Source organism: Capsicum annuum, chromosome 7 (assembly GCF_002878395.1).
Source record: "Capsicum annuum cultivar UCD-10X-F1 chromosome 7, UCD10Xv1.1, whole genome shotgun sequence".
In the NCBI taxonomy this organism is placed as follows: domain Eukaryota; kingdom Viridiplantae; phylum Streptophyta; class Magnoliopsida; order Solanales; family Solanaceae; genus Capsicum; species Capsicum annuum.
In genome coordinates, this window is record NC_061117.1 from 149,246,257 (window position 1) to 149,271,658 (window position 25,402).

A 25,402-nucleotide genomic window follows, 5' to 3' on the forward strand; every position below is an offset into this window, starting at 1 on the left:
TCTGATGGGTCCAACAAACAATTAATTATACCAAATATCTAAATTCTAAACAAAGGATAATAAATAAACGGGGTCTTCTTTTATTCAAAACGTCTCGTGATCTTCAACCAATTATGCGTTTTAATATAATTACCGGGAGTAAGCACTATGGCTTGTTTCCAATACTCAGCGGTTTGATCAAACCAAGCCTTTGCAATTTCAGAATCTCCCTGTTGAATGGCATGTTCTCCCCGGTCGGAATAGGTAGTTCAATTCCTTCCTTTAGAACCGTACTTGAGAATTTCTTACCTTATACGGCTCAACATTCAATTCTTTTGGTGTTCCATTTTGATCTATACCATATCTATCTAATCAGATTTCTCATAGATCTATCCCAGTTTTAGGGTTAACCAAAAGAAAGATAAATTAATTACATGAGTTTCCAACTGAAATTTGGATGAATAATCCATTTATTTAGTTTTATCTTTTTCCCCACCTTCAAAAGAATAAAGCATAGGCATTTCTACTACTGTTAGAATTTTGTAAAAGGTAACTATCTCGATTTCATATATAAATTTATATAGAATCTTTGAAAAAGACTTTCTTTCATAAGAAAGAAAATACTTACTATCTTTGGGATCTGTTCCTACACTGCTGCTTAAGACTTTTGTGGATCGACTCTATTACATAAGTTAATACCTAATTCTTATCTCACATTATGAGATAAGTACGCAGTTATTATTATATCGGTCCAAAACCTCGCTAATTGATCTTTACGGTGCTTCCTCTCTCTCTATCAATTAAAGCCTTATATCCATAGAAAAAGTTGCTAGGCATTTTTATTTTTTCCTATCTTGATATATATGTATACTTTTCTTTGTATTGATGCTATCGAAACTTGGAGAAGTCACCCTTTAAAATTACACAAAAAAATTATTTAGAGCAGTTTACACAGAAGTTTGTTTAGAGCAGTATATGTTAATTTTTGTGTTTGAGTTACCTGGAAAATGCTTAAAGGTCTAACTTTTGTGTAATGTCTGAATTTTAGAGTAGTTTAGCGAGTTTCAATTCGAATATTTTGGAGAAGAGAGTGTTGATTAAAATGGTGTTGAAGCACAAAATTTTGACTTCAAATTTAAAAATTAATTGATGTTGAAGTACAAAATTTTGACTTCAAATTTAGAAACTAACCTCAATGCACTCTTTAGTATAATGGTAAAAGCGTAGAGACAGGTGTGCAAAAGGTGCACATTTTCACTTTGTGTCGCAGGCAAAAGCATGGTATTTAAGTGGAAAAGAGTACAGGACAGATCCTATATACTGAGTTTCAAACTGTGTGCTACTGGCAATCGAAATTTTGTGGTTAGCTAACTATTCACGGCAAATATAAAATTGTTGGTGAAAAGGGTCCAACAAGCTCATTGGAAGAAATATCCAGTTTCTTAGATTGATAACAAGAATTCTATTCCTTTGGTACCCCTAAACTGAACTTGTTCTTCCTAAGTATCAAGGATATCTTCTTCATTGGAACAGTTGGGAAATTAGGTCGAAGATTGTTACTTTTCAAATCAAGAACTTGCATATTTGACAGCTTATGAAGGTTTGGAACAACCCCTGAAAAATTATTACCAAAAAAAGAAAGAATTTTTAGAAAATATGCAAATTGGACAAGGATTAGAAAAAAAGGTGTCTGTAGAAAATTTTCGAGGCAAATTAGGAATTCAATTGTAACTAGAAATATGAAGTTGTGTAATATTATCTTCATAATACATGGGTGTTAAGGCAGTGTTTGGATCACTGCTGCAAAAATCAGTGTTGTCACTCCAGCTACTCAAATCTTGAGGAATGTTCAAAAGCTGTTTGATTTTTACTATAGCTTTACACTGTGAAGTTTCTAAGAACTCATGTGATAAATTAAATAGAAGAAACACCATGGACTGAACTGTATTTGCAATGTGCATAGCAATTTTATTGTTATTTTTTAAGAAAATGATGAATTTAAAGAAACTGCATGCATTTTTTTTCAAGATTACATTCACAATAAAGTAGAGAAGCACATTTCTTGATAATTAATTTAGGATATTGATGAAAGAAATCTTCTTTGTAGGCACCTTTTGTGTATTAATATATAGAAATCTGCTTTGTATGCACCTTTTTGTGTAGTAATATATATATTCTTTTCTTTACATTGATGCTATCGGAACTTGCAGAATCCAGCTTTTAAAATCACACAAAAGTTTGTTTAGAGCAGTTTACACAGAAGCTTGTTTAGAGAAGCATATGTTAATTTTTGTGTTTGAGTTGCTTGAAAAATGCTTAAAGATCTACTTTTTATGTAAAGTTTGAATCTTAGAGTAGTTTAGCGAGTTTCAATTCGAACGTTTTAGAGAAAAGGGTGTTGGTTAAAATGATTTTGAAGCACAAAATTCTGACTTCAAATTTAAAAATTAATTGATGTTGAAGTACAAAATTTTGACTTCAAATTTAGAAACTAATTTCAATACAGACTTTAAAATAGTGGTAAGAGCATAGAGACTGATGTGGGTATAAGGTGCATATTTTAGTCTGTGTCTCAGGCAAAAGCATGGCATTTAAGTGAAAAAGGGTACGAGATATATTCTATATACTGAGTTTCGAACTGTGTGCTACTAACCATCAGGATTTTGTGGTTAGCTAATGTTGACACCTAATTTTTGTCCTCTATAACCATGTTTAATTTTGAGTTTCTTCAATTTTAAATACAATTACAACATTTATTTCATCTGAATAAAAAATTTTCAAAATATATTTATACGAAATTTTGCTATTTTTTGTAGCGATTATATATTATCTTGTTCACAATTATATGAGATTATATAATTTTGTTACTTAAAATTCATTTATGAAATATCAGATTTTAATCAAGGATTATCTTGAAAATAAATTCAAATGATTAAAATTTTGATTTTTTATATAGTCTATTCTCAAAAAAATAATTTATTCGGATAAATATATTTTTTATTTTATTAAATCAAGAAGCTCGAGATTAAATAAAGTATTAATTCGTATCAAATTTTAATTTAATTTTGTCAACCTATTAAATTTAGCCATAATTGAAATTAAATTGACCACAATTGCAATGCAATTTGCCAATTAATTTTCACTTTGATCAAAATTTAAATGGATGGCTAAATCCTAATTGAGGTTAGGGGGGCTATGATTTAAATAACCCCAAATCCTATTTGAAACCCAATCTTAATCCAATTCTACCAAGCTCAACACACAACAACCGGCAGCCCATTTTTTAAAAGGCCCAATAATTAAAAATCAACCCAGCCCATTTTGCTTAAATTTCTTCTAAATTCCAGCAATCCATTCCAATTTAAACCATCCAACTTTCGAGACCCAAAACCAGCTCCGACCGGGTAGCGATGTCTCGAATTTTGATCCGGATTCATTCTACAATACACCAACAATGAAAATTCTAATTCGGAAATCATTTTAAAATTCAAATATTAGTACAAATTTTGTCCTCAAGTGAGAGACTCCAACATGCCAAAAATTCTTATTATCCCACATCGGTAGAAAAATAAAGGGTGACCATCCACCCTCTCTATAAATGGCTCATTTGGGATCAATTTTAAAACAAGTCTTGAAGATGAAAAAAATATATATTTGAGCAATGAGTATATATTTTTAGTATAAAATTTATTCTCGAAAGCAGTCGACTATTTTGATGTTTTCGAAGTCGCTGCGAATAGTTTGAGTCTCTGTGAAGCTTTTTCGGTGGTGGTGAGGAAACTCCGTCAAAAGCTCATTGTTTCATTTTGCTGCCTCGAAAAAGGTGAACACGCTTCTCCCTTCTATTTTATTATAAATTATTATTTTTTATTTAGTTATTTATTTATTTATTTATTTTATTATCTATTTATTTATTTATTTATTTTAATTTAATTTATTTTATCTTATTTATTTTTATTTATTTATTTGTTTCTTATTTATTTTTATTTCTTTATGTTGTATCGCTATTTTAAACTTTTCTTATCACATGATTTCTTTTTATCTTATGTGTTTGATTATAATGGTTTGTCTAAATCAATATTTGGCATGCTAGTTTACTCGTCGTATTATTAAATGCGTACTATTCCCTATCTCTTTTTCTCTTTGCATAAATTCTTCCGGATGAGCCCAATTGAACTCCCCATATCCTTGCATTTGAATGTCATCGAGTCGAGCCTCATTAAAGTTCAAAATTGGGATCATCAAGTCGAGCCTCATTAAAGTCCAAAATTGAACGGATATACACAGGATAGCACACGTATACAAGCTGGTTATTGAAAATACTCGTTGGAAATGGTCTCCAAAGAAGACTTTAAGTTTTGTATTATATTTTTATATTTTTATACTTGTACAAAATATTATCTAGTGAAAACTTTATTTTTAGAATGTTGGGTGGGCATACGTTTACTTATGCAATCTTTTACACACGTTTAATCAGATTTAGGCCGTTAATATTTATATTAAATTGATTTAGATATCTAATCAAATAATTCACAATTTTTACACTAAAAACATTACATAATCTTTTTCTTTAAAACAAATTTTTCTTTATTCAATCTTTATTTTTCTTTTCATATACATTCTTATATATATTTTTATTTACATATCTTCATATACTTTTATACATAGTTTTACTATAATATAGGTAATTTGTACATCTTTTATATATAAACCATCTACATCATTTAATACACATTTTATATTTATCTGTATACACATAGATTTTTTTTCAATTTTTTAATAATTCTAAGTCTGGCCGGGAACCACATTTGTGAATTTTGAAGGGTACTTAATCTCTTTCCTTCGGAATAATTTGAACCATTACCTAGAATCTAAACTGGTTCGTAGATTAAAACACAAGTTATACATGTTAATAAATAAATAGGTTTTCTCATTTTCTTTAAAAATTAGGTGGCGACTTTGTACAAATTAATTCCTTTTAGAGTCCATAATGTCATACTAGTTTGGACCTTAAACGAAAATAGGGTGTGACAGCTAACTGTTCATGGGAAAGATTTGAGATACTATTTTGTTTTTGAGTTGTCGGAAGATGCATAAAGGTTTTTTTTCATTGTAAAGTTTGGATTTTGAATTATGTGTTGTTTGAATAGTTGAAATTAAATTCTCTGCATCTTCTTGATGCCTTTTTTAATAAAACTTATCTACTAAACCCAAGAAATTATTAGAAATTACCTGCTGATGTCAAATATAATTTCCTTCAACTTTCTTTTGAATTTAAAGATTAAGGAACAACCTTATTATCCTCCAAAATTGAGATAAAGAGCTTTACACCTATCATGTTAAAGTTAGAGATAGAACAAAATGAAACAATGTATCATAGCATTAATAATAATTGAAAACAAGGTTCACTTATTTGATTTATAAATTGATTTAGCAGCATAATTTCTAGGTTGTTAAGGGCCATATTTAAGCTATGAAGTCATATCAACGATTATTATAAATATGATATTTAAGGAACAACAAGAACCCAAAGTGAACCTTAGGCGGCTTGAACAGATAATTTGAAGGAAAATGAATTGTCACCAAAAAAACCTCACCAAAATAAGGACTGTCTAAAGGACCCATGATCGTTGCTTGCCAATGAAACATGTCCTTAGTCAAAAAGAAAATCAAAAGTTGTAATGTATCGCTTTCACATACCATTAGATGTGGATGAACATTCTAATTTCTTAATGATAGAACAACACCGCTATTTGAAAATGATGGTGTAACAAAATTACCCGCCACTGGCCTAGCTTACGAATCATTGAATATTGATTCAACCACTCAATGAGAGATCATGCGCCATAAAAACCAAATCTGAGATCTTGATAATCATAAGTACAGGATAGATGCCCCATCCAAATGAACCATTAGTATTTAAGGATGAGTTCTGAAATGCAGGGCTCACAGATATAAGCCTAGTATTTTTTTTGTTACACCATTTGCAATGTCATTAGATTTTTTATTAGCAAAAGTGACTTTTTTATACTAAGGTCCTAGGCAGAGGTACGTATAATCTGTTATGAGACAAAGTGAAACCATAAATTTACTTCACAGATATCAATATACCATAATAGTATGTTGTAGGGGGATAACCATTAGGAACATAACATAAAGTTAGATCCATGAAATTTGGCAACATAAGGATCACAGATCGACCAACTGACTGTATATGACTATATAGTAGGTATTGATTTTCTCTACCAGATATTCTAAATCATTACTGCTAACTAAATATTAATCATTGTCTATATTTGCCAACTCCCACTTAATGTTACCTGGTATCTTTTTGACCATTAATTAGGCAAGAATGTAAAGAAGACTGAGTCTAAATATGCAATCAAATGTGGCCAAGACATTCTTTAGTAAGATGTAGAACAAGAAGTAAAGTCTTAAAACCACCACATTAGTAGGCATAAACTCATCCACAAGACTAATTGTGACTATAGATCGTCACTAATTACCTAAAATCTTGCATATGTTATCACTGACAAACAAAAATCAAACATGGAGAGAGTTGAGCTCTCGGTATATATGGGACTGTAATTACTATGAGCCTCAAGAAGAGATTTATTTTTTGGGAGGAGGAGATGATTGCATTTAGCAGTTATAAATGTAAAAATTTAATCTTTTTGGTGTCTTTGCTACATATGTACTGATTTTAGTTGGCAATTTGAACTGATTTTCTAAGTTTTATTTGGCTTTGTTATGCATCAATGCATGAAAAATTTTTAGGTTTCTATATATTTTATTTATTTATTACAGATATATTCTTCAGTACTAACATGACCTAACCCCAGACCTTGTCGTAATAGGCATTCCAAGTTCAATCAGGACCGGAGACCGCCCCATATTACCCAACTCGGCCACCTATATCCAACCTTAGATAGGCTAAATTTCAAACATATAACAAGATAACACAATTGTTCGCATTAAGACTTTGGGATAGGATTACAACCGTGACCGACCCAATTGAGTCCAACCATACCGCACCAACCGCCCAACTATACCAAACCAAACCATAGACCATAAACCAAAGGAAACACCAAAACATAAAATGAAAATCAATCTCAAAATGTAATATGACGAAAAGTGAGAAATCATGTCCAATGATGTCAGCCTCAATATCAATACCAATGCTAAGTTTGACACATCTACCGATCCCGCCCATACCAACCCCCAGAAGTACCACAAAGTGTAACACCTCGAGCCTGGTGCCCATGACCCCGAAGGACCACAAGCTAACCCATGACTGATGTATGTAACTAAGCACTGAATAATATACTGTAAAATATATGGAATATAAACTATAAGGCCGTAAGGTTCAAAACTGTAACATAACTGATATAATAATGTCTGAATAAGGTATAGAAATACCTAATATTGAAATAACTGTTTGATCATGCTATAGTCTGACATCTAGTCTGAAAAGCCTCTAATTGTCTGAATAAGGAGATGAAGGGACATTTCCCCAACTAACTCCATCTACTGAACTAACTAAGTACTGAAATATAAAATAATGAAATAATAACATCCTCGAATGATGAGGACTCACTGCTAAATCTGGTTGCTGAAATTTGGAATGCTACTGACGCTTTGGATCTCGTGCTTCTGAACCTAAGTTATAAAACACCATAGCGCAAGAGAAAAGTATGTGTCAGTACATAAGAATATACTGGTATGCAAAGTGGGGTAGGCTGAATGCATGGGGTTCATATGCATGAACAATACTAACTGACTGAACAACATAAATGTGAGAATCATGCATGAATAAGTAACTACTACTGAGTTCATGATAATACTGGCTATTGAGTCTGAATACTGATATAACTTATATTGAGTGACTGTATCTGACAGTTTAGATTCTGATGGAACTAGCTGAGTTCCGTACTGAGCTGAGTGACTGTGTCTGACAGTCCTGAATTCTATAGAACTATCTGAGTTCCATTACTGAAACTGTAACTATGGGAAGTAGTTATCTAACCAACATGCTCGGGACAAGCTATTATAGTTGAGTTGAGGTCCAATCTGTAACCCCAATTAGAAGGGTGTTAATACCGCGCCACTGGTAAGGACAAGCTGTGAGTGACCCTCATCTGCCAGTGTCCCCAAAAGAGAACGATGGGACCCTCATCTGACAGTGTTAATCCATCTCATCAACTATCATCTATCAGTGTTGATGTCTCAACCTATGCTGGCTACATAGTTCTGGAATGCAAGGAATGTTTCTAAGGATCACGCCCTCAACTGTTAATGTGTACCCTTATCCTTAGATTCACTCAGTGCTGAATCCTACTCTCATCTGAATAGACACTGAACATGATTAACTTAACTGAACTTGACTGAGTTCATTGAATTCTGTTGACTGACAGAATACTACTGATATTACTGAATTACTGAGATTACTGAAATTACTAAGTTTTCCTGAGTCATGAGACTGACTGAATTCTACTGAACATGGCTTGACTGGGAGTATCGTGAAAACTGACATTGGCTTTAGGCATACAGCTAAATTATCGGGTATTAAATACCCTCAAGATTCGATAGCATGAAACTAACAAGACATGACACTTCTTAAACACATACACACATCAATAATTCATAATGCAATAGTTGGGGATATTTCATGAGGCATTTGGTTGTCATAATCTTGTACATGGCTAGGAATGCATATAATTATGTCATAAGTTCATACTCTAATATCATGAGCATTCCAACAAACATCTGCAATGCACAACAATAGAATGAAAGTCATTTGAACATAAAAGTAAAGCATGAACTCATCATTTAGGCCCTATAGAGTCATAATGCATAACTTTTGTTCTCTTAGGCATTTTGTCAAACACCTTACATGCACCACTTAGGGCATAGGCATAATCATCAAATTAATACATCATAACCAACTCAATTCATAGATTTCAACTCACATGCTAACATATTTTCATAAAAACATGTAAAGATTCCAACTTGGGAATCATACAACAACACCAATAAGGTCATAATCAATCCACAACATGAACATCATGATATATAATTTAAAAATAGAATTCTTGAGCTTCATGGGTGAAAAGGACCCATGACACTTAACATACCTTAGTTCTTGATTCTACTAAGATTGACAGTGAAATTTTCTTGAATTTGAATCCTCAATTAACAACCCTAACTTATTCTTGAGAGTATTTGAGAGAAAAAAGTATATTTTGGTGAAAATAGGGCTGAATCTCGTGTTTTTGGGGTTATATAGGGTGGAAAAATGACCCTTTTACCCTCAAGAGTTCGGGGCTGAAGTGCTGGAAATTTGGCCCCGAGGGAGTTGCAAGGGCGGCGCCCCACTAAATCCGGGGAGATAGCCAGGGCGGCGCCCTGCTTACTCCAGCGGACTTCCCAGGGCGACACGGGTTTATCGCCCCGAGCTACTGGTTGAGCGACCAAACATGCTCGTATACTATTCCAAAAATTACAAAACTCACTCGAGATGTACTATTGACTTGCCCCATTGTAACGCAACTTGAAAATTAAAAATGGAGGTCGGAAAGGTCATGAAATAAATACCCGAAGTTGGAATGCTTAAAATGAGACTAAGTCCCTAAACACTTAGCTAAATTTTCTAACTGTTGGGATCCCTTAAGGAGCTTTTAAGGGCTGATTTTAGATGCAAGATTTTGCGGGGTCTTACACAAAGCCTCTATCCAAAAGAATAAACAAATTCGGTTAGGACATGCCTCTAACCATGGCCAAAACCAATATCCAAAATAAAATAGAAGTGTCTAAAGAAATCCATAACATAAAATGATTCCTCCCGAAAGGATGGAAGCTCACCACTTCAGTCCAAATGTTGATACTGAATTCGTATGCTAAATAGGAGTAGAATGACTGGTTCCTGCATAGCGTGGGTATACAGCCGCCAGTAGTAGGGGTTAGTGAGTGACCGCTGACATGAATCTTAGGATAAGGATAAAATAATGCCAGTTGTAAAACCAAGTGAAACCATCCATAATGCAGACAACCATACATATATAAGTGCCGAAAAATGGGACCGGGTTTAGCATGCACTTAAAACCTTTACGTGGACTGTGTAGCTTAGTTGTCCTAACCACCTACGGGCTATATGGGTTCATCTCCCCCTACTGAAAGTGCCCCAATGCGTGTAGACGCACGACCAGGGAATATCCCATTGGATGACTAGTACATCCCCCAATATAAATGTGACACACGCACATGGTCATCAAGACTCCTCATATCGGTAAATATGAGTTTTTAATTTTGGTCCCTCCGGGACCGCCACCTTCCACGGCTATGCTACACACCCAAACATTAATGCCCAATTAAAACCATGTCCAAAAAATCCATTTACCATTTATTAACCAAGGCCAATATTGGTGGTATAGTCATACCACCCCTTACTTGCAAGTAATATCCATAGCCAAACAATTTATGTTAAGGAGACCTTAGGTGCCCTTCCAATTACCATATTAAATCCATTTGGGAGACTTTAATGTTCTCCACAAGCATAAACATTTAGACTTTAGCCTTTTCAAACCATTTAAGCCAAGAATAAATCCTTTGTCTAGAATAAAACATGCAAGAGTTCCATTAAAAGAACTCAATGCAATGAACATATCTTTATAAGCATTTTATCAAACACCTTGGGGGAATAATAGAACTATAACCAATTCCAAAGACCATTAGGTCATTACCATGCAATCCAATTGTCCAAAACTACCATTAATGCATATAAAAGCATAATTAAAATCAAAGGAAACCATAACCAAGCATTCAATAACAAAACCCCCAATAATAGTTGAAAACCATAATTATGAAATAGTAAAACCATAAAATCATTCATATAAACGATGCCTTTAGTTGAAATTAAAATAGGCAAAGAGAATCATGCCTTATACCAAAGAATTGATGGAAAGAAATAACCAAGACAAGCCCCAAAAGAATACGTAAGATGAAACCCTAGCCTTCTTTCCCTAAAAGCTCTTAAGAGAATTATAAAGTGTTTTGGAATAGCTTCTAAGTGTTAATGAATAGAATAATATGGTAAATAGCCTCCTAAGTATATTAGAAGTCGTGGGTCTTAATTAGGGTAAGTAGGGAAATGTCCAGAATACCCCCACTTAAATCCCTTAAAAAACCCTCACAGGGGTATACGACTGACCCACACGAGTCGTACCTTTCTATACGACCAGTATCTACCACTCAACCCTTAGATCAAACATTATCCAGTATACGACTTATCCAACCAAGTCGTAACCACAACATACGATCCGTACCTATAACATGTATCCCTGGCAGAATAAAATACCAGGAGAATTAAATAATTCTCACCATACAAGTCCCTGATACGACTCATACCATACCCTTATGACCTACACCTCTAAGTCGTACCCATTCCAGTGACCAAAACCATCCCACTAACTAACACTGGTTAGCATATGATAGGAGCATACCACTCATATCCCAGCATACGGCTCATACCCATGAGTCGTATTGGGTCCAGAGAACGGATTTCCAGGAAATTTTCTAAGAGTCAAAACCCAGGATGTTTCAGTCTCCCCTACTAGAAATATTTTTCCTCGAATGGCAGACAAGGTGGGGGTAACCACACACAGAGTCATTGCATTATCAAATATCCCTTCAACAATGTTTGAAAACAAATAGGCAAAAATGTTAATCTTTTCCTTAACAAACTTAGAAAATAAAGATATGTTCAAGACACATACCTTCGGCATAAATCCCAGGAGAAGAAAACAAATGCGGATACTTGTAGTTCATGTCCTCTTCCACATCCCAAGTAGCTTCCTTCACCTTATAGTTCTGCCATAGAATCATAATCGAAGCCACATCTTTGGTCCACAACCGACGAACTTGCCTATCTAATATTTTAACCGGGACCTCTTCATAAGGCAGAGAATCCAAAATACCCAATCTTTCCAAAGGAACAATCGAAGAAGAATCACCAAGACACTTCCTCAACATAGAAACATAAAAGAGTGGATGAACCAAATTTAAGCTAGATAAAAACTCCAACTCATAAGCAACATTGCCAACTTTCTCCAAAATTACATAAGGACCAATATATCGACGACTGAGTTTTCCCTTTTGGAGAAACCGCACCATGCCCTTCATGGGAGACTCCTTGAGGAACACTCTATTCCCAACCTCAAACTCTAAGTCTACGTGTAACATCTGCATAGGACTTTTGGTGGCTTTGGTCAGTTTTAAGCCTATCCCAAATCATCTTGACCTTCTCCATTACCTGATAAACCAAATCTGGACCAAACATGTTCACTTCTCCAAGCTCAAACCACCCAATAGGAGATCTACACCTCCTACCATACAATGCCTTAAAATGATCCATGCTAATACTCGAATAATAGCTATTGTTGTAAGCAATCTCCACTAAAGGTAGATGCTCAACCCAATTGCCACCATAGTCAATCACGTAAGCCCGAAGCATATATTTCAATGCCTGAATAGTTATCTCCGCCTGCCCATTCGACTGTGGATGAAAAGCAGTACTCAGACTAACCTTAGTCCCCAACCCTTTCTAAAAAGACCACCAAAAATGAGATGTAAACTGCAAACGACAATCAGAGATAGTTAAAACAGGTACCCCATGCAGTTTCACAACCTCCTGAAGATAAAACCGCGCATAATCCTTCACTGAAAAGGAAGTCCGCACTGGCAAAAAATGTACAGACTTGGTCATCCTATCCATGATGACCCAAATCAAATCATACTGATTCCGGGACCGAGGAAGACTGGTAATAAATTCCATATTGATCACTTCTTACTTTTATTCGGGAAAATAAATTTTTTGATACAACCCTCTTGTCCTCATGTGCTCAACCTTAACCTATTGACACACTATACACTTGGCCACCTAATCAGCCACATCCCTGTAATACCTCATATTTTTATACTAGAATTCTAATCGTCGTTCCTACGCATCTAAGCTCTAATCCAAGAGATTCTCATGTGAATATAAGTTTATGATCTTTATCCTCATATTTGATTTTCTTTTGAGGTTAAAAATGTTCATAGAAATCATTTAGAGCCAAGTTGAGCAAAGATCATTTGATTCGTCCAAAATTCGATATTCGATTATACAAGGGTCTACTTCAAACGTGTATAACTATTTATATACATGGAATTTTTCATATCAAGACCCACCAAATTGTAGATAATTGAATTATCTTTCCAACGATACCAATTTTTCCTAAATCCGATACCCGAGCTAAAAGGTATGACTTTGTAAAGTGGAGTATTTTTCGTCCAAAGTGGTTTGACGTGCCTTTGAAATTCTCTAGAATTTTGGGCACATTTCAGGGGTATAACACACTGGTTTGAGATGCCTTTGAAATGCTCCAGCATCTCGGGCGTATTTCAGGCCATAATTTTAGGGTCAACATCCAACAATCATAACTTGTTGTATATAATGAACTGGGAGGGCTGCTATATGTCAAACGAAAGAACTTTGAGTCTTCTTTCCAATGCAACAAACTTCATCTAAATCCAACATCGGAGTAAAGAGTTATGCCCAATTTACTTCAGCCTATTAGCCTGTCAACTAAGGGACAGCTGCAACTTTGTTTGTTTTCTTAGGGGCATTTTAGTCTTTTCTCCCACCCTTATTCAACCATAAACATGGGATTAAGCTCCCAATTGACCAAAATATGTTCACTTTCTCCAATTTTATCAAGAACCAAACCCCTTAGTCTCAAACTAAAAATCAAGATCCCTCAAAATTCAACCGTTGTTTTTCGAAATTGATTTAAGATTCGGAATCTTCTTTGCGAGAGCTACAAGAAGCACCCATTAATTATACGAATAGAGTTCTGAAAGCAAGAGTTCATCCAAATTCACAATTTAAGGTATGTGGGATTTGAACAAGGACAAAACTTTCGTCCTTGTGCCCAAAACTTGAGTTTATTACAAGAGTTAGTTGATTTTACATGTTTTCCTATGAAATTAAAGTTGGGTTTATACCCTAGGTTGCTATTCATGAGATTATGAGATTTTCATTGTTTTAGAAGTTGAATTACATGAGTATATTTATATTTTGGTATATATAGCTGAAATTTCTAGATTTTAAGATGATTATGAATGTTTTGTTTTCAAGCATGAAATTTGAGATGTTGAAATCATGAGATTCATATTAAGAGTTATTTTCCAATATCTTGAGTGAGATGATTGAAAGCTTTTTAACATTATTACTGAGCATGAAGTTTAAATATGATTTTGGTGCATTAATGCTTTATATTTTGAGTCTTAAGTACAAATGATGAGTTTATAATAAGATTATGATCTCAAGTTTTATTGACATGTTTTGATAAGTGCTTTCAAAAGCAAAGATTAATTTTGATCCTAAGCTGAGATAGGAATCCACACCATTCATAATTAAAGCAAAGAGAAGCATAATTTGGTCTTCATTATAGATCCTTGAGTTATTTTAAGGTGGATTTCCTAAAATTTCTGAGCCTAAGTATGGGAGTAGTATTTAGCACCGAGTTGGGTATGATTTCAAGGTCTCATACCCCAGAACTATGTGCCACCATAGGATTGAGATTTGTGGGCCTGAGGCTGAGATAGCGAACACTAAAGTTAAGGTTCTATTTTGATGGAAAGGGTAGAGCAGCTCTCCCCAACGTGGGCAAGACTTTGGACTCCATATAGCTCACATGGTTTATGTCGATTAGAAGAAACTCCCAAAGAAGTCCCCTACTCTAATTAAGATAAAAGTATATATATGTTGAAAGTTTGATTTTGAGATTTCCAAAGTCCCCCAAGTCCAAGTTCTCTAAGTCCCAAAAGTACTATCCTCCTTAAGATAAAAATATGTGTTTTGAAAGTTATTGTTTAAAGTTTTCTTTAGCCTACAATTTTTGATAATAAGAGGAGTATATAAATTTTAGAATAAAGTGTAATGACTCACGGGATTTATATTACATGCTTCATGATTTATGAGATTCAGATTTCAGTTTTATTCCAGCTATGTGAGTCATCTACAATTGCATGCATGTTTTCTTTAAAGTTTGATGATATTGATTATTTAATTGCATGCACCCCCATATGGTCAGTACATCCTCAAAGTACTGATCAACATATATGTTTGTGTGCTACATTGTCTCATAATGTAGGTACAAGTTGTAGCGCATACACCATATTCAGTCAGGTTCGCAGCTTCCAGTCAGCAAGTGATGGGTCCTTTTGTTTCGAGGGCTCGAGTCAGTTATACAGTTTGAGAAGTATTGCATTTTCTTTATTCAATCGTATTGAGTTAGGATAGTTGGGAGTCATGACCCGGCTATCTATAGTCAGTACTAGTAGAGGCTTCATAGACAGTCAGTAGTGTTGATGTATTTTACTTCCATTTTATTCGTAAAAGCAGAGTTGTAATCTTGTAAACTCAGATGTTGTATTGATCAAGTTCAGAGAAGTTTTATTGTTTTCGTTGATTTTGTTCAGATTTATGTATTTAATTTAGTTGCTTGTAAGTATGCCAGTAGAAGTGACCCTAAGCACTGTGTGACGTCTCAGGATCCGTTTTTGGGGTGTTACAATCCCTCTTCATGTCATTCTACCTGTAGATCTCTTTGAGATCATGATACATCTTAGTCGAGTCAGGATGAACAATATAGCGTGACTCATACGTCTCAGCCAAAACCCTTTGCCGAAGCCCATCAATATCAGGAACACACAACATCCTTTGGTACCATAAAGTACCATCACCACTAATCTTAAACAATATAGCGTGACTCATACGTCTCAGCCAAAACCCTTTGCCGAAGCCCATCAATATCAGGAACACACAACATCCTTTGGTACCATAAAGTACCATCACCACTAATCTTAAACACCACTACTTTTTGCCCACCAACATCACTTTTGATTTTCATCAAGGTGGGATCCAGCACTTACTTTTCTTTAATCTCTGCACCAAGAGATGACCAAACCACTTCTTGCACCTTCACACCACTATCCTTAGAGTCCAAGTGACAAACTTCAAGATTATCTAAACGGTGAATATCCTTCACCAATTCCCACTTTCCTTCCTCCACGTGAGCCAAACTCCCTATGGATAACCTGCTAAGAGCACCAGCAACCATATTAGCCTTACCTGGGTGGTAGTAAAAACTCATATCATAATCCTTGATAAGCTCAAGCCACCTCTTCTGCCAGAGATTAAGCTCTTTTTGAGTGAATATGTACTGAAGACTCTTATGATCAGAAAAGATATCCACATGAACACCATACTAGTAATGCCGCCATATTTTTAAAGCAAACACAACCGTCAACAACTCTAAATTATGAGTAGGATAATTCCTCTCATGTACCTTTAACTGCCTGGAAGCATAGGCAATCACCTTCCCATGCTACATCAAAACACAATCAAGCCCTACCCGAGATGCATCACAATAAACCACAAACCCATCATTGCCTTCCGGGAAGGTCAAGATTGGAGTCAAAGTTAACTTATCCTTCAACTTCTCAAAACTCCCTTCACAAGCATCCAACCAAGAAAACTTTACCTTCTTCTGAGTCAACTTAGCCAAAGGAGCAGCTATCGAAGAAAATTTTTCCACAAACAACCTATAATACCTGGATAAACCCAAGAAACTCTGAATATCAGATGGAGTTGTGGGCCTAGGCCATCTTTTCACCATAGCAACCTTCTGCGGATTTACCATGATCCCTTTACTAGAAATAATATGGCCCAAGAAAGTCACAACGTTCAACCAGAACTCACACTTAGAGAACTTGGCATACAACTATTGTACCTTTAAGGTTTGCAACACCACACTGAGGTGATTAGCATGATCCACCTTACTCTTCAAATAAACCAGAATGTCATCAATAAACACAATGATGAAAAAATCTAAATATTGCTTGTATACCTTGTTCATTAAGTCCATAAATATTGTCGATGCATTAGTCAACCCAAATGACATCACCAAGAACTCAAAATGCCCATACCAAGTACGAAAAGTTGTCTTAGGGATATCCACCTTCGTAATCTTGAGTCGATGGTACCCAGACCGAAGATCTATCTTAGAGAAGAACTTGGCGCCCTGTAACTGGTCAAACAAATCATGTATCTGGGGAAGAGGATACTTGTTCTTGACCGTCACCTTGTTCAACTACCTATAGTCAATGCACATCCAAAGGGAACCATCCTTCTTACGCATAAACAACACCGGTGCACCCCATGAGAAACACTAGGACGAATAACCCCTTATCCAGAATATTTTTAAGTTTTTCCTTGAGTTCTCTCAACTTATCCGGAGCCATTCTATACGGAGGAATAAAAATTGGACGAGTGTCCAGAAGAAAATCAATACCAAACACTATTTCTCTATTCAAAGAAACACCAAGAAGATCATTCAGAAAGACTTCTGGAAACTGATTAACCAGAGGGACCAAAGACAAAGAAGGACCTTTCGAGTTAGATTCTTTAACCTAGACCAACTGATAAAGACAACCCTTAGAGATTAGCCTCTGAGCTCTAGGAAAAGAAATATACCTCCCCTTAGGAGCTAAGGAACTACCTTCCTATTCTATAACCGGTTCACCATGAAACTTAAAGATTACCCTACGGGTTCGACAATCCACAGACGCATAATAAGAATGCAACCAATCATACCTAGAATTACATCAAAATTTATCATATCCAACTAAAACAGATACACAAAGGTCTGTTTCCCACCAACAGCTACCACATACACCCTATAGACTCTTTTAGCAATAACCGAGTCACCTACCGGGATAGAAACAAAAAAAATCTGAGATGACTTCCAAATCAAAACAAAAAGGCACAACCACATATGGATTCATATAAAAAGAGTGAGACCCCAAATCAACGTCACGAGAGAAAAGTTGTAACATACCAGTAACGACATCAGGCGATACCTTGAATTCCTATCAGGACGCCAAAGCTTACAACCTATTTTGACCAACACTAGAACCAGGAGAAGTAACAGAAGCAGATGCCACCCCACCAGGTGTAGGAGCAGAAGATGAAGCCACGGGAATCTTATTCGCCCACGTAGCTACTTTATTGACCGAATAATCCTTAAACTGATGACCTACCTGGCCACACTTGAAGCACTTGTCCCATCCTTCCTCAAAATAACCCCGATGAGGATGACCACAGAATAAACAAGGAGGACACGAAGAAACTAACTGACCTCTACTCGCATGATATTGGGCAATATGTGCCCGAGAATTGTCACCACCTTGATAACGCCTGTCTCTCGACAGATAAGGAACACTAGAAGAAAAGGAGAGCGTACTCCCCCACTTATTTTTTTCCACTTGCCACCATCTCTACCATCCTGAGACTGAGCACCTTCCTGATCAAAAAACCTGTTCCTCTTTCCCTGACTATCCCCAAAACTCTGTCTGCTTTCTTTCTCATACCCAACCTGCTGCATATGAACAGTCAACCTCGAGATGTCCATATCTTTAATTAGCAAGGCAGTCTTGCTCTCCAGAATAAAATTTCTATTCAACCCAGAAGCAAACTTTCGCATTCTCGACCTCATATTAGCCACCAAATTAGGAGCATACCTTGATAACTGATGGAACTTCAAAGCATATTTCTTTACAGACTTCCTCCCCTACCTGAGGTTCACAAACTCCTCCATCTTTGTTTCCCTCACATGTTGAGGAAAGAATCGATCCAATAAGGTATGAAAAAATGCCTTTCATAACCCTTCCTCTTCCATATCACCTCTATCCCTATCCCACTCCTTATACCACTGATAAGCAATATCCTTGAGCTGATAAGATACAAAGTTAACCCTATCTATATTAGTAGCCTGCGTCACCCGAAAGATCTTTTCCATCTCATCCAAGAAGTCCTATAGATCCTCCTCCACCTTTACCCCAGTAAAAGTTGGAGTACCTATCTTCATAACTTGACCAACCCTTGTGGCCTCAGTAGACAAAGCACTAGTCGCACCCCGCTCAGCCTGAGTAGCAACTAATTGGGCAATGACATAAATAAATAGATGAAATTTTGTGTTCGTCATATTTCCCTGAGGGTCCTGAGAAGAACTAGCCAGAATAGGAGAAACTCTAGCACCATCAAGAATAGGACCATTAGATCTAATATGTACTCCAGACGTAGGACGTACCCTTTCAGTATTATCCCCAGATGGGATGGAAGAATTTTCTTGCATTTCAGATCTAGGAGGCATGATCTGAAAGACGAACAAACAAGGATTAGAGGAACAAACAAGGATTAGAGGAGATTCCAAGATTGAAAACTCAAGCTTGAAGATAAAATACCAAGAAAGTAAAACATTCCTAAATGTCTTGCAGCCTCTCCCTTATGAGTATGGCACACTTTACACCCCCAAAAATGATACTACTCGATATTGCTTTGTGGACTTCCCAGTTGACCATGAACCTAGGCTCTGATACCAACTTAACACAACCCGACCCCGGGCCTTGTCGTAATGGGTATCCCAAGTCCAACCAGGATAGGGGACCACCCTCTGTTACCCAACCCAACCACCTATATCCAGCCTTAGATAGGCTGAATTTTAAATATATAATAAAATAGTGTTATTATTCCCATTAAGACTTTAGGATAGGGTCACAATCGTGACCGACCCAACGGAGTCCAACCGTACCGCACCAACCATACCAAACCAAACCATAGACCATAAACCAAAGAAAATACCAAAACATAATATGAAAATCAATCCCAAAAATATAATATGATAGAATAGTGAGAAATCATATCCGATGATGTCAGCCTCAATATCAATACCAATGCTAAGGCTGACAACTCTATCAATTTCACCCATACCAACCCCCAGAAGTACCACAAAGCCTCTATCCAAAAGAATAACAAATCCAATCTAGACATACCCCCAACCATGACCAAAACCAATATCCAAAATAAAATAGAAGTGTCTAAAGAAATCCATAACATGAAATGATGCCTCCAAAAAGGATGGAAGCTCACCACTTCAGTCCAAATATTGATACCAAATCTGCACGCTAAACAGTAGAAGTAGAATGGTTGGTTCCTGCACAGTGTGGGTATATAGTCGCCAGTAGCCGGTGTTAGCAAGTAACCACTAGCATGAATATCAGGATAAGGATAAAATACTGTTAGTTATAAAACCAAGTGAAACCATCGATAATGCATTCAACCATACATATATAAGTGACGGGAAAGGGGACCTGGTTTAGCATGCACTTACAACTTTTAACTGGGTTGTGTAGCTTTGTCGTCCTAACCACCCATGGGCCATATGGGTTCATCTCTCCCTGCTGAAAGGGCCCCAGTGTGTGTAGTCGCACGACCAAGGAATATTCTATGGGATGACTAATAAATCCCCCAATATAAAATATCACACGTACATGGTCATCAAGACCCCCCATATCGGCAAATATGAGTTTCTGATTTTGGTTCCTCCAGGACCGCCACCCTCCACGGCTTAGCTACACACCCCACCATTAATGCCCAATTAAAACCATGTCTAAACAATCCATTTACCATTTATTAATCAAGGCCAATATTGGTGGTAAAGTCATACCACCCCTTACTTGTAAGTAATATCCATAGCCAAACCATTTAGGTTAAGGGGACCTTAGGTGCCTTTCCAATTACCATATTAAATCCACTTGGGAGATTTTCATGTTCTACACAAGCATAAACATTTAACCTTTAGCCTTTTCAAATCATTTAAGTCATGCATAAATCCTTTGTCTAGTTTAAAACATGCAAGATTTCCATTAAAAAAAGTCAATGCAATGAACATATCTTTATAAGTATTTTATCAAACACCTTGAGGACAAAATATAATCATAACCAATTCCAAAGACCATTAAGCCATTACCATGCAATCCAATTATCCAAAACCACCATTAATGCATATAAAAACATAATTAAAACCATAGGAAACCATAACCAAGCATTCAATATCAAAACCCTCAATAATAGTTAAAAACCATAATCATGAAATAGTAAAACCATGAAATCAATCATATAAACCATGCCTTTAGCTGAGATTACAATGAGAGAAGAGAATCATGCCTTATATCGAAGAATTGATGTAAATAAATCACCAAGACAAGCCCCAAAGCAATCCGTAAGATGAAACCCTAGCCTTCTTGCCCTAAAAGCTCTTGAGAGAATTATGGAGTTTTTTGAAATAATTTTTAACTGTTAATGAATAGAATAATAGGGTAAATAACCTCCTAAGTGCATTAGAAGTTGTGGGTCCTAATTAGGGATAGTAGGAAAATATCCAGAATACCCCTACTTAAATCTCTTAAAAACCCTTCACAGGAATATGACTGACCCATACGAGTCGTACTCTTCTATAAGACTGGTATCCACCACTCATATCCAAGCCTCAACTGTTGGATCAAATATTGTCCATTATATGACACATCCAACCAAGTTGAGTACCTGATCATTCTTGCCAGAAGAGTTGCGAAAGCAACTATAGGTGAAATTACAATCATTATATATATTTTTCATTTAATAATAATAAATATTACATGATGAAATTATTAAAACTAAATCTTCCAAAGCATGTAGGATCAACAAATAGATTCAATGGTTTGTCGAACGGGTTCAATACGATAATTGAGATCAATCCTCCATACTCACAGGTTGTCGCATTGAGTCCATGAAAATAAGCATTTATAATATGATATTTGCATCCAAAATGCTAAGTAGGAACTACATCTAATGGTAGGATAAGACATTCATATGATACAACGTAATCAATTACTAATTTCAACTATTTGTAGGATCAAAACAATTGAATCAGAGTTTGGTGCTTATAAGATGAAAAGCACTATTACGGTGGGCTCTATTATGTTGGTTTTTTTTTGAGGATGAAATCATACCTATCTCTAATATTCAAGCGCAACTTTCGATAATGAAAATAATTTTGTAGTTTTATTTCTTTAAAGATATATTACTAAATAATTAAAAAGTAAAAGTGTGTCATTCTTATATTTTTAGGGATAGGTATTTTATGTTATCCCTTGCAAGTAAAGATCAACACTTTTGTGTGTTACATTGCCTAAGATGCAAGACATTGTTCCCGAGATATAATGTGTAAAGGAAAATATAATGCACAATTTGTCACAGATCTACACTTCTAACTCCTAAGTATAAATGTTTTTCAACAACATCATTTACTTATTTAGATTGTTTTTTCAATATGACTAATCTGAGTTATCACTACATTTAAATTATTTTCTATTCAATTATGATACATGTCATTTTGAAGTCCTTCTTAAAGACAACAGTGATATTGCAACAACTGCTATTTCTGATGAATTTGCAGAGAAAATATTATTTCTCGCTGTCGAAGAGATTTATGAGTTCACAATTGTCAAGGTACCTAAAATTTTGCGTGATGGTACTTCTATTTACATATGTGATTGATATCTCATTTGTTAATCAAATTAAAGATTACAGTTCCATACATAGTTAGTTTTGAAAAACATTCATTTTTATTAAGTAACAAGATCATTGACCAAAAATATTCATTTTTATATCATTTGACATTATTAGATATTGATAATGAAAAAAAATAAGGGTCAGCATAAGTTTTTTAATGCATATTTCATTCTTAAAATTTGAATCATGTTGTTAAATGAAAATAACTTAACTTATCCGTTAATCAACTTTTACGATTTCAGAAGGACACACCATCCCTTTTAAGTGTGCAATTTCAGAAGGACACATCATCCCTTTTAAGTGTGCAAAATCAATTCAATGGCATGATTTTCAAAATTCAAATGAAGAGGTTATAACTTATATGCAAGAAATCAGGATACAACGCCAAAATTTGACATTTTATCTTACTTGAAAAAATAAGATGTGATTCATAAATTATTGTCACCAACTGCGGTTAATGTTTCAAAGGTAAAAAAGCGCACAATTGAATATCAACAAACAAATGCAGCTCATCCTCTCACAAATAAAGCATGAAAACGAATATTTCTTCTATGAAGAAGAATTGAAAGGTAATAGTATTTATTTCTCTATTGAGTTTTAAATTTTAAATGTTACTTCATTACTTAGAATTTCTTGTTTTCCCCTTCTAATTTAGCTACTTCTGTATTGTATGTTATGAAGATTTGAATACTGATTTTTGTACAAATCATTCCTTACATACTCACAAATAAAATACCTAATTAATTCTATCCTTTTCACTAGGTTTTATCATGGAACAACCTTTTAATTATTATTGTTATAATAAAAGTTACATTAAATAAGTTGTTATTTAGCTATTGTATCTTTAATGCTATTAAACATGATGATAATTTTTTTTTTGAAAGGTTAAATATGATGATAATTGTTATTTTAAAATGCAGTTTAAATATTTTTATTGTTATTTTGGGATCGGTTGAAATCATATATGCCATTACTGGATGTCTTTTTTGCTACACTTTTGATGTTGCTATACTCTTTTATGGGGAATGAAAATATTTTGGCAACTGTGATATAAGGTTAGTTTACATGCAATTTTATTTATGTGGTTAGTAGGAACAACTTCAATATATTTTTCTTTAATGTATGTAAAATGTTTCTTTATTGCTCTTTGATTTGTCTTATTGACCTTTCCTCTGTGCCTTACAACTTGACAATTAGATGTACTCAAGACATAATTCCTTTCTGCCATTGATTTCTCTAAAAATGGAGATTTTACATCTCAATTGTACCATTCTTATCTACTTCAGTTCATGTCTTGGCCCATGTATAAAAAATATATATTGTGTTTATTTTTTCATGGTATATACGTTACCTTAAAATATTAGTGTATGATAATATTAAAAGTGTGAATGGTGCATAAAGAAAGTGCTTTGATGATATTTTGGGGTACTGAAAGTTTCACTTCTACTTTGATTTGGTACAAGTCTTTGAAAAAAGTCTCTCTACCTCCATAAGATAGAGGTAAGGTCTGCGTACTCGCTATCCTCCCCAGATATTAATTGTGGAATTACATTGGGTATGTTGTTGTTGTTGTTATAGTCCCTTGATGGGAAAATTCTGTAACCCAAGTTTTGAGCATAAAACTATTTCTTCATCAAAACAGAAATGAACGCCCGTGCATTTACCTATTAGAAAGGTCAAACCATTATGTCTATCCTTATTATAGGATAAGAAGAAATTCTCTACTGTAGAAAAGTAGACTTCCAAGTTCTTTTATTGCCACTTCATTTAAGGTCCAATAGAGTGTTTCTGCAGTTTAATTACTTATTAGTAGAAGTATCTAGGTGAATTACAGTCTCCATAATAACTTAGATGGAAAGAGGAGATCCTAAAAGACAGAATTCATGTTTTTTCTTTGCATTAGATTTGTGATTTGGCACTTTAAAGTATCAATTTTCATTAGTGTAAGGTTCTTTGATGAATTTGGAGTGACAGTTGAAATAAATGACTAGACACACCTAAATATAAGAAATTAAGTTCACAAGAGCTAGTATTCGTACTTAATTGTTGCATATTTGGCTTGATTGGTTTTGAATGGGTTAAAGAAACAAGAATGCTTCTAAATGAAAGAAGTTGAGTTTAGGAAAACTTGATTTTTGAACTTAATGATGAGTTAAAGAAAGAGGGGTGTGCTCATTTTCCTCTTATCCGTAACAAGTCACAATCCTTTTTTATCTAAATTGAACCAACTGAGTTACTACTCAAAAAATATACGTGGCCTCAAACATGCCGTAGTTGATGTGCAACAAGTATACTCTTAAAGACTTGGTGTAGTATGCTTTTCTAGGTGTTGAGCTACTTTAGCCTGCTTATAATTCTGTACGTTTGAGTTCTACACTTACAAATAATGAGAAATGCATTTCTCTTTGAGAAGCTACTTCATCCTGCTAGATACAATAATATTCTAGAATAAGAGAGAAAGAAAGATTTTTTTTCTCTTACTTACTTATCTAAGACTGTATTATCCTATTTGGAATCAAGATTCAAGATTTCTGTTTTCTTTATGTGTTGTGAGTTGTGTATGTTGTTTTGAAATGTTGATCTGATTTTTTCAGTGTCAAATTGGTGAGGCAAAGATTGAAGTTTTCTTGAAATGGCTATGGGACACCAAGATCAAGATGGTGTTCTAGATAATTGAGAAAGCAACTTGCTCGTATTGTTAGAGGTATTCAATGTCAGCTCTTGCTGTCATTCTCCTTTTACTTGTTCTTTGGTTAATTGTTTTTAGCATGACTTTTTTGCTATCGTATTTATTTTATTTACTTATATTTTTAGTCTGTTTTAATTGAGCGAAGGATCTGTTGAAAACTGTATCTCTAAGATTGCGCACATATTGTCCCCTCAGACCCCATTTGAAGGGATTATGCCGAGTATGTTATCTTTTGCTTGAAT

At 34.9% G+C, this 25,402-nt stretch overlaps 1 long non-coding RNA gene across 1 annotated transcript; it reads left to right on the forward strand.

The window, feature by feature from the left end:
• Positions 1–3,621: 3,621 nt before the first annotated feature.
• Positions 3,622–15,497, forward strand: LOC124900058. The gene is made up of 2 exons (XR_007057654.1): positions 3,622–3,802; positions 15,171–15,497. It is a non-coding gene; the product is annotated as an uncharacterized LOC124900058 (long non-coding RNA).
• The last annotated feature ends 9,905 nt before the right edge of the window (positions 15,498–25,402 follow it).